The sequence below is a fragment of the Poecilia reticulata genome, chromosome 8 (assembly GCF_904066995.2).
Source record: "Poecilia reticulata chromosome 8, P_reticulata-male-v2, whole genome shotgun sequence".
Lineage (NCBI taxonomy): Eukaryota > Metazoa > Chordata > Actinopteri > Cyprinodontiformes > Poeciliidae > Poecilia > Poecilia reticulata.
In genome coordinates, this window is record NC_088837.1 from 17,495,940 (window position 1) to 17,505,892 (window position 9,953).

Here is a 9,953-nt window from a genome sequence, read left to right on the forward strand (position 1 = left end):
TCAGGATCCCACAGCAAATGGGTAGCCTAGATTAGTTTTAATTAAATGAATAATTAATTAAAACTACATCAGTATTACATGTGGATTCTATAATATTTGATGTTCTATACGCTAGCAAATTTTTTAAACTTAATTCATTTAAAAGAAAATTGTGACGCTTCTGCCATAATTGATTTATGTATTACTAAATTAACAGCTTAGCCCCCTTAACAAAATTTTTTATCTTGACTCTGTTTAAAAAAGGTATTGGTCATGTTTACAGTTTACCTCCTGGTAAATTGCAAGAATGTACTTACTGTGTTTAGACTAGGTTTATAGGTCACATATGTGAACCTTGTAAATTTTCATATCAAACTTTCAATGTTGCTCTGAAGGACTGAAATGCCTTAGGCATCCAAAATAGAATGTTAATTAATGGACTTTCAGTTTGAACTGGATATGTGTTGTAAATCTTCTTGGAATGGACTTTGAAATAAAGCCAGCTAAGGTCATTTAACACCAGAAAAAAATGGTTCTCATAAATATTATTAATGACCATGGTTCAAGGGAGATAAAAATATGTACTTCATTTAGGAAGTAAAATATTGGAAATTTTCTTGATCCTAAAAATAATCTTGAATCCACAATGAGGTTCATGTTTGAAATTCTGCAGGACCTGGCTCATAATTTGCTCTATTGCAGTATATGATGATAATATTACCATGGTCAAAAATAAATTCAGCTTAGGCAAGGAGCAATGATTCGTGTTTGGCATAGGGAAGAAGATATATTTATAGTGCGAATTTAGATATGTTGTTAGCACCATACCCTAGGTTTACAGAGATTTATAATCTAAAATGTAATTTATGGTGTTGAATTATTTTCAGATAATGTTCTAAAAATAACCTAAAGTTCTTTTAGAGCACTAGCTTCTCTTTTTGTCTGTCAACCGCCTAGTCACCTTTAAGGTAAATCTCATTTGCTTGTTTCTGAGATGTTCTTTAACAACCCATTGACTTTCATCCACAGGGACAGTGTCATATGTGCCTGTGTATATTCCCAGTCATCTGAGTCATGTCTTCTACAACAGGCTTTAATCAAGAACAACCAGATATTTGATAAATTTTTCTTGAAGATGTTTGAACACCTATAGTCAATCAATCAAGTTTTTTTTTATAGCACATTTCAGGTATACAAAACTGCCATGTTCAAGTACTTTGGGACTCTTGCTTAGTGTGGGTTCCACCAGCTGCACGCAGCGTTTCCATCATCCATCCATTATCATGCATCCTTGTCCGTAGTGGGTTCCGGAGGGGTACTGGTGCTTATCTCCAGCGGTAAACAGACTAGAGGCGGGGTATACCCTGGACAGGTCACATGTGCCCGCCGTATTTTTGTTTTAAAAATGTTGACAGTAAATGTAGAAATTTCTACACAAATATACTGTTGAAAACAACAAACCAAAAAAACACAATTAAAATAAATATAATCCATATATAATAAATATAACTAGTAGATCTAAAAACGCTTTATAATGATCACATTTAGAGGCAACCGAAGGCATAAATGAACTCAGCAGCCACTTGAACACCCCCAGAAATTCAGGGGCCCGCATAAACATAGCACTTTAACATAAACCATAGAACCAGAATTTTAACACTTGTTTGTTTACTGAGAATTACAGTGATAACAATTTTTAATGGTCTCAAGATGGATAATTTAAAAAGATTTAAAATTGTTTAACATTTAAACTTAAGATTTTAAGGACCTAGCAAGTTTACTTTGCAAAAGTGCAAAGAACATCTTCATAGTTATATTGTTTTGTTACCATAGCTCCAATCTGATGCTATGAGTTTAATCTTGAGTTTGAGCTCTGTTTGTTCACAAATATCTCAGCAAATTACAATTATCACTGATTGCTTTTAACCTCCGCCATTAAACTTGGCCCTTGTGGGGATCAAGCTTTTTAATTTTGTGACTGTTGAGTTTGTAATAAGATCCACAGAGACTATTTGTTTCGGTAGCCTGGGTACCTAATGGTACAAGTTTCTCTGATCTTTGGATAGCTACACACATCAACTCTGCCTGACATCTGCCAGAGAAGACATTTGATATGGCACAATTTGATGCATTGTGGTGCTACAAAAAAACACCTAGCACATTGCGTTACTACAAGGTGAGCACAATAACTCTTTCCAGGTCTAAACCACAACCACATGAACACTGTCCCACCGAGAAACAAAAACAAAAACTTTTATCAGACACAGCCATGCATCTGGGGTCACTGGTGTATAAAAAAAATCTATCCATCCATTATCATACACGCTTATCCCTAGGAGGGTGGCAAGCGGTGCTGGTGCCTATCCCCACCGGGTGAGAGCTGTCCATTAACATGACAGTTATGTTTTTGGACTGTGGGAGGAAGCCGGAGTACCTGGAGAGAACCCAGGCATATACAGGGAGAACATACAAACTCCATGAAGGAAGACCTCAGGGTGGGATTCAAACCCAGGACCTTTTTGGTGCAAGACAACAATTTTTTATCTGCACCACTGCGCAGATAAAAAAAATGTATTCAATTTTTTTTTTTTTTAAATAAAAACAACGCTTAGCCTGGGGAGGAGGAAGTAAAGCCTGATGGCCCACCATGCTTATAATACCCTTTTGGAAACCCTGAATTATCTTATCTATCTATTGTTGCTTTAAGTGCAGCATTAGCCTCTGTTATGTCCATTTGTTGAATGTTTGAACAAATGTTTCTGCTCAGTGAGGTTCTTTTGACTGGTTCAGGCTTTTTTCAGTGCTCTTTAGTCTGTATTTTAGTTAATGCATATTAACTATTAGTTAGATTTGACATTCATCATTTATCTGTCTGTTTAAATTTATATGTTGTTATTTTATAAAATATAACAATTTGCGCTGTTGTCTTGGCCAGGGCACTGTTGCAAAAGATACATTTAAAAAAATATCAGTGGACAGATACAGCTCCCAATGCAGAAAACTCCCAGCACAGATGGCTCATCTAAACTGTGAGGGAAAGAAAGGCAGCTTCGTACATCGAGAAGCAGTGTGCCGCATTAATTACTGCCCCTGTGCAACAAGTAGTGTCATGAAACCTTTGACTTAGTAACAGAAAATGGGAAATGTATGTAAAAATAGTTAAAGTGAAAATAAAATACTTTGCAAAAATTTTAAAATCCATCCATTCATCCGTTTTCTTACACCCATATCCCACTGGGGTTGGGAGGGGTGCTGGTGACTATCTTCAGATGTCAACGAGCGAGAGGCAGAGTACACCCTATACAGACCACCAGTTCATCGCAGAGTTTTGAAAATGTTTGTATTAAAAACAAAGTCAACTTGCTACACTGACAGGGAGAGTATTTCCCCTTCGACAGCCAAGCCAAGGCAAAATCTTTTATTTTGTGATGAGTGGACTTTTTTCTGTGTGTCGGGGCAGGACTTGAAGAACTTAGGCTATTTTGTCTAATTGTACCTTAATCATATGTACCAGGAATTAAGAGAGTTACTTCTGCTGCTACTTGCAAGAGAGTAGGCGGAGTCTTTTTATGCTTTTAAGTTTACATTGAGCATGCAAGCAGTTCCGCTTTTATACTCGACTTGTATCTTGATGTGGTTTTCTCCCAAAAGGATCCCTCGTAGAGAACCATATCAATGCCAGTAAAGGCGAACCTGTTCTGCAAGACCACCTTGCAAATAGTCCATTTTGAGACAGGTGGCACGGTTGTCGCACGCACCATGGTGCCAAGCTTAATGCTCAACCTAGAATGAGAGAAAGCTGAAAGTAGAGGAGTAACCACATAAGGAAAGAAATAGCTTATGACATAATCTGACATTATTATGATAGCCTACTAAAATGACTTACAACAACATGGAACCTCTCCATGGACCGCCACCTTATTGTGGCGGAGGGGTTTGAGTGTGCCAGTGATCCCAGGTGCTATGCTGTCTGGGGCTTCATGCCTCTGGTAGGGTCACCCTAGGCAGACAGGTCCTGGGTGAGGAACGAGACTAAGCGCAGCCTGAAGACCCCTTATGACAGACAAGAATGTTAGACTTAGTGTTCCCTCGCCCGGACGTGGGTCGCCGGGGTCCCACTCTGGAGCCAGGCCTGGAGGTGGGGCACATTGGCGAACGCTTGGCGGCTGGGCTTTTACCCATGGAGCCCCGAAGAGGAGACATGGGTCCCCTTTCCATTGGGCTCACCACCTGTCGGAGGGGCCAAAGGGGTCAGGTGCAGTGGGTGGTAGCCGAGGGAGTGAGCCCTGGCGGTCCAATCCTCGGTTGCAGAAGCTGACTCTTGGGACGTGGAATGTCACCTCTCTAGTGGGGAAGAAGCCGGAGCTGGTGTGAGGCTAAGAGGTTCCGGCTAGAAATAGTCGGTCTCACCTCAACGTTCTGGAACCAGTCTCCTGGTTCCAGAACCAGAAGACTGGTTCTGGAATCAGTCTCCTTGAGAGGGGCTGGACATACTTCCACTCTGGAGTTGCCCAAGGTGAAAGGTGCAGGGCAGGAGTGGGCATACATGTTGCCCCCCATCTCGACACCTGTACATTGGGGTTTACCCCGGTGAACGAGAGGGTAGCTTCCCTCCGCCTACGGATAGGGGAACGGGTTCTGACTGTTGTTTGTGCTTACAGACTGAACAACAGTTCAGATTACCCACCCACCCAAGGGAGTTCCCTCCAGAGGACTCCCTTGTTCTGCTGGGGCACTTCAACTCTCACTTGGGCAATGACAGTGAGACCTGGAGGGGCGTGGAGCCAGTGGTGGGGGAGGATGCCGGTCAGACCTGGCAGGCCCAAACGTGTTGTGAGGGTCTACTGGGAATGTCTGACCAAGTCTCCTGTGAGACACAGCTTTAATTCCCACCTCCGGCAGAACTTCGAACACGTTCAGGGGGAGTTGGGGACATTGAGTCTGAGTGGACCATGTTCCATACCTCCATTGTTGAGGTGGCTTATCAAGGCTGTGGCTGCAAGGTTGTCAGTGCCTGTCGTGGGGGGGGGCACCCTCGAACCCTGTGGTGGACACCTTTGGTGAGGAATGCTGGCAGGCTTTGGAGAGGCCATGGAGAAAGACTTCTGTACTGTTTTGAGGCGATTCTGGTCTACCATCCGGCATCTCAGGAGGGGGTAGCAGTGCAGAATCAACCCTGTTTATAGTGGGGATGGTGTGCTGCTGACCTCGACTCGGAACGTTGTGGGCCAGTGGGCAGAATACTTTGAAGGCCTTCTCAATTCCACCAACATGCCTTCCATTGAGGAAGCTGAGCCTCAGCTTCCTCAATGGAAGCTGAGGCGCCGAGGTGGTTAAAAAGCTCCTCGGTGGCAGGGCCCCTGGGGTGGATGAGATTTGGCCGGAGTTCCTTAAGACTCTGGATGTTGTAGAGTTGTGTTGGCTGATGCGACTCTGCAATATTGCATGGACATCGGGGGCAGTTCCCCTGGATTGGCAGACTGGGGTGGTGGTCCCCCTGTTCAAAAAAAGGGGACCGGAGGGTGTGCTAAAATTACAGAGGGGTCACACTCCTAAGCCTCCCTGGCAATGTCTATTCAGGGGTCCTGGAGAGGAGGGTTTGTCGGATTGTTGAAGCTCGGATTCAGGAAGAGCAGTGTGGTTTTCATTCTGGCCGTGGAACTCTGGACCAGCTCTACACCCTCAGTAGGGTCCTGGAGGATGCGTGGGAGTTTGCCCAACCGGTTTACATGTGTTTTGTGGACTTGGAGAAGGCGTTAAACTGTGTCCCTTGGGGAGTCTATGGAGGAATTCAAAGGTGCTAAATTCATGAATTAAGAGACGATACACAAAACTCCATTCTCTCCGGCTCACTGACAACCAGGAAGACATTTAATGCACATCTGCGGAATCACATATTACATTTTCATCATCTCATTTCATCGTCTCAGAATCCAAAATGTCTTGTCCTCTGCTTCTGGCTTCGAGCATTTATACCGCTTTCAGTCTGCTGTTGTGTATTGGAAACCATCTGACCAATGGCGTTCTGAATCTTGCTTCTGGCTCTGTTTTACATTGAGTGTGTGTTGTAAGTTCCGAGAATTCTGGGCCGACCTCGTGGAAGTTAAATCTGCTCCCTCAGAGGACCATTAGTCAGATTGTTAGTTCTTATCTGTCCAAACAGAGACTCTGGCTGAGTCCGTTGCCTGCCTGGAATGTCTCGTACATCACCTTATTTGGTGTTGAACCAGCACAACATAACACATTCCTTTTCAGTAAAACATATCTTAATGTGAATTAACACAACTTTTAACTATTAACATAATTATATTCCTCAACAAGTCCTGTGGGGGTCTTCCGGGAGTATGGGGTACCGGGCCCTTGGATACGGCCTGTCAGGTCCCTGTACGACCGGTGTCAGAATCTGGTCCGCATTGCCAGCATTAAGTCGAGCTCATTTTTGGTGAGAGTTGGACTCCGCCAAGGCTGCCCTTTGTCACCGATTCTGTTCATTACTTTCATGGACAGAATTTCTAGGCACAGCCAAGGTGTTGAGGGATCAGGTTTGGTGGCCTTAGGATCGCATCTCTGCTTTTTGCGGATGATGTGGTCCTGGTGGCTTCATCAGGTTGTGATCTGCAGTTCTTGCTGCAGCGGTTCGCAGCCTGGATGGGGATCAGTGTCTCCAAATCCGAGATGATGGTCTTGAGCCGGAAAAGGGTAGAATGCTTTCTCCTGGTCAGGGAGGGTGTCCTGCCCCAAGTGGAGGAGTTTAATTATCTGGGGATCTTGTTCACGAACAAGGGAAGAAGGGAGCAAGAGATTGACAGGGGAATTGGCGCAGCTTCTGCAGTTAAGCGGGCGCTGTACCGGTCCATTGTGGTGAAGAGAGAGCTGAGCCAAAAAGCGAAGCTCTCGATCTACGTTTCTACCCTCAGCTGTGGTCATGAGCTTTGGGTCATGACCAAAAGAACGAGGTCCCGGATACAAGCGGCTGAAATGGGTTTTCTCCGTAGGGTGGCTGGGCTCTCCCTTAGAGATAGTGTGAGAAGCTCGGTCATTCGGGAGGGACATAGTGTAGAGCCGCAGGAGCCAGTTGAGGTGGCTCGGGCATCTGGTCAGGATGCCTCCTGGACGCCTCCCTGGTGAGGTGTTCCGGGCATGTCCCACCGGGAGGAGGCCTTGGGGAAGACCCAGGACACACTGGAGGGACTATGTTTCTCGGCTGGCCTGGGAACGCCTTGGGATTTCGCTGGAGGAGCTGGAACAAGTGGCTGGGGGGAGGGAAGTCTGGGCCTCCCTTCTTAGGATGCTACTCCCATGACCCGATCCAGGATAAGCTGAAGAAAATGGACGGACGGACGGACGGACGGACAATACGGAACATGTATGATAACTAAATGCCTTGATCTTCTTGAAGGGGACAGAGGTCTCTCGTTGGCAAGGCGAGGCACCCTCCTTGATTAATGGTTGGGGAAAAACTGGTGTTTGTCCCAGCATGTTGTCATAAGACATTGACGTAGCATGTTCTCTTTGGTACAAGGACAATCGCAGGTGGCTTTGGGATTGAGAATTTAGTTTCTTGTGGGTGTTACCTACGTACTCAATTCTGCTACTGAACTGACAAATCAAATTACTTACAGATACAACACAATTGAACAGAATCCTAACAGACTCTTAAATAATAAAGAAGTTATTATTTAAGAGACAGTGTTACATCAATAGCTTTTGATGTAATAATAACCATTGTTACATCAAAGACATAAATGGCCAAACCCTATTTTCTTATTGGTGCTATGTTTAAAAACTTTGGTGTTAAAATGAGCCTGAAGATCCTCACTGTAATGTGATGCAAATGAAATGACACACATTGTTAAATCCTTTTTAGTCACAGAAGTGCAGGTGGTCCTGAATGTGCCCTTCTCATCAGGTTTCTAAAAATAGCAGTGGGTTCTGTTTTAATGACTGATTACATCTGATCCCTATTCAGGGACTGCCTGGTTAAGGGTTAATGGCTCCATTTGCTTTCAAGTTTTTGCTGATGAGCACATTAAGTCCACTGGCTGAGTCCATACAGATCATAATGGAACCATAAATTTCTGTAAAGTCAATAAAAAAGTATATAAATTCCAGTGTTCAAACTTTAGACCTCTGTTGAAGAAAACCTGTGAACAAGTACAGTAAATTTAAATAATAAAACATAGGCGAAACGATATTCTCCAGTTGTTGAATCCTATACTGAATGCGCAATCTTGGCCAAAGCAGATTGTGACTATGTTTAGAATTTTCCAATTACACTCAAGAACTTTCCTAATTGTTCACATGGATAAGTGATGTGATGGTTATCACTGTATTAGTCTTTTTGAGATACAGCAGGGATCACTGACTATTTATAATATTAAATATGATATACATTAGTCTCGTGTCAACTTGAACTTTCCCTTTGTATAGCTTCAGATGTATTTTTAAAGGCTTTTTTGTAGGAACCTATCTATGCATGTGTGGATTGATTTATGATGAACTAGATAAAGCATTTTGAGAGATTATATAATTTTAAATGTAAAGTCCTTTAAATAGATATGTTAGTATGCCAATATATCGACAGTTACTTTACCAGCTCCTAAAAGGATACAATCTCTAAAGAATAGTTTTGTTTTAATAACTGATTTCATATTGTTATGTGTATGTTTCACCCAGGCTCGCAACTTCAAACATTTAAATGTATAATGCAAGTTTAAAACGGAGGTAGTAGTGATCATTTACATGTAAAATTCATTTAGGGTTAGAATATCAAAACCACATGTGATTGATTCGTCTTTCTCTTTTTTAATTTTTTAATGTGCACAAATCTTTTTTTTTTCTTTTTTGTTTGTAATATACATTTTCACAGGTTAAGAGGATAAAAAAAATGAAAACACAAACTACCTATAAATAAAGTTTAGGACATTCTAAAATTTGAGTTAAGGAATCATCACATATTTTAGCAAAGAGTACAATTCAACGATGCACATGTTTATTACATTTAAGGTTGTTTTACTATTATTAACATTAGCAATGCAAAGTTTCAGATCTTAAATGTATGTAAGCTAAGCAGTACATAGAATTTTTATCTTAATTACTTTCAGTTCATGGTTAGCTATTCACAAAATTAGAAACACATCCATCACTAAATGTCTGCCTAGCATGGGAAAGAGGGGTGCTGTGGGGGAAATATATTTTGTAGACCGCCTGTCCAAATTATTTGATGACTGCTCACATTTTCAGGGTATAAGCTAGAGCAGCACAAACCAAAATAGGACGGCATCTGCTAGTGTTGCCTCGTGTGTCAGGGTGCAAAACAGATGACAGAGGCATTTTGAGTACTTATAAGTCGGACCAAATGAACGTTGACTGATTTTCTCACTGACTTGAGGCATCTGTTTTAACCACAGCTACATGTTCAGTTTTACTATGTAGTAAATGAAGGGATACAGTGTAGCAAGTGAATATAAAATATCTTCCTGATACAGTAAGTGTTTGAAGAAGCCTTTACATATTTTAAAATTGGATTTGCTCTTGTTTCGATGTAAATTCTTCTTGGAAGAGTATTGCTTCACAATAGATCTAAAACTGCACACATAATTTAATGAAACAGTGTTAAATGTCTTTCTGCTAAGATGTAGAAGCTCAAAGAAAACTAAACTTTTAAAAAAAATAAAAAATTGAGGATGATCCCATTAACGTTTAATAAAAAATTTTCCTTTAAAAAGTTGATATATTCCTTGTTGCAGTCCGTGCAGTTGCCTAAGTTCACGTGATGCAAAACACAGAACTGCTTTTAAATGTGTCCCTAAAAATATTCTAGCTCCAGTTTTATCTTATTCATGGCAGTTTTAGAGTATGTATATTTCTTTATCAGGTTTATATTCCTCTTAAAATGATAATTTTATAGCTTGCCAGAAAATCAAGGTTGCCATAATGCATGACTTAAGAAATTCCTTTAGTGTTGTAATGAA

At 41.7% G+C, this 9,953-nt stretch overlaps 1 protein-coding gene across 1 annotated transcript in view; it reads left to right on the forward strand.

The window, feature by feature from the left end:
- xab2 (XPA binding protein 2) overlaps positions 1–9,953 on the forward strand; it is a 110,363-nt gene that overhangs the window by 40,385 nt on the left and 60,025 nt on the right. The window lies entirely within an intron of this gene.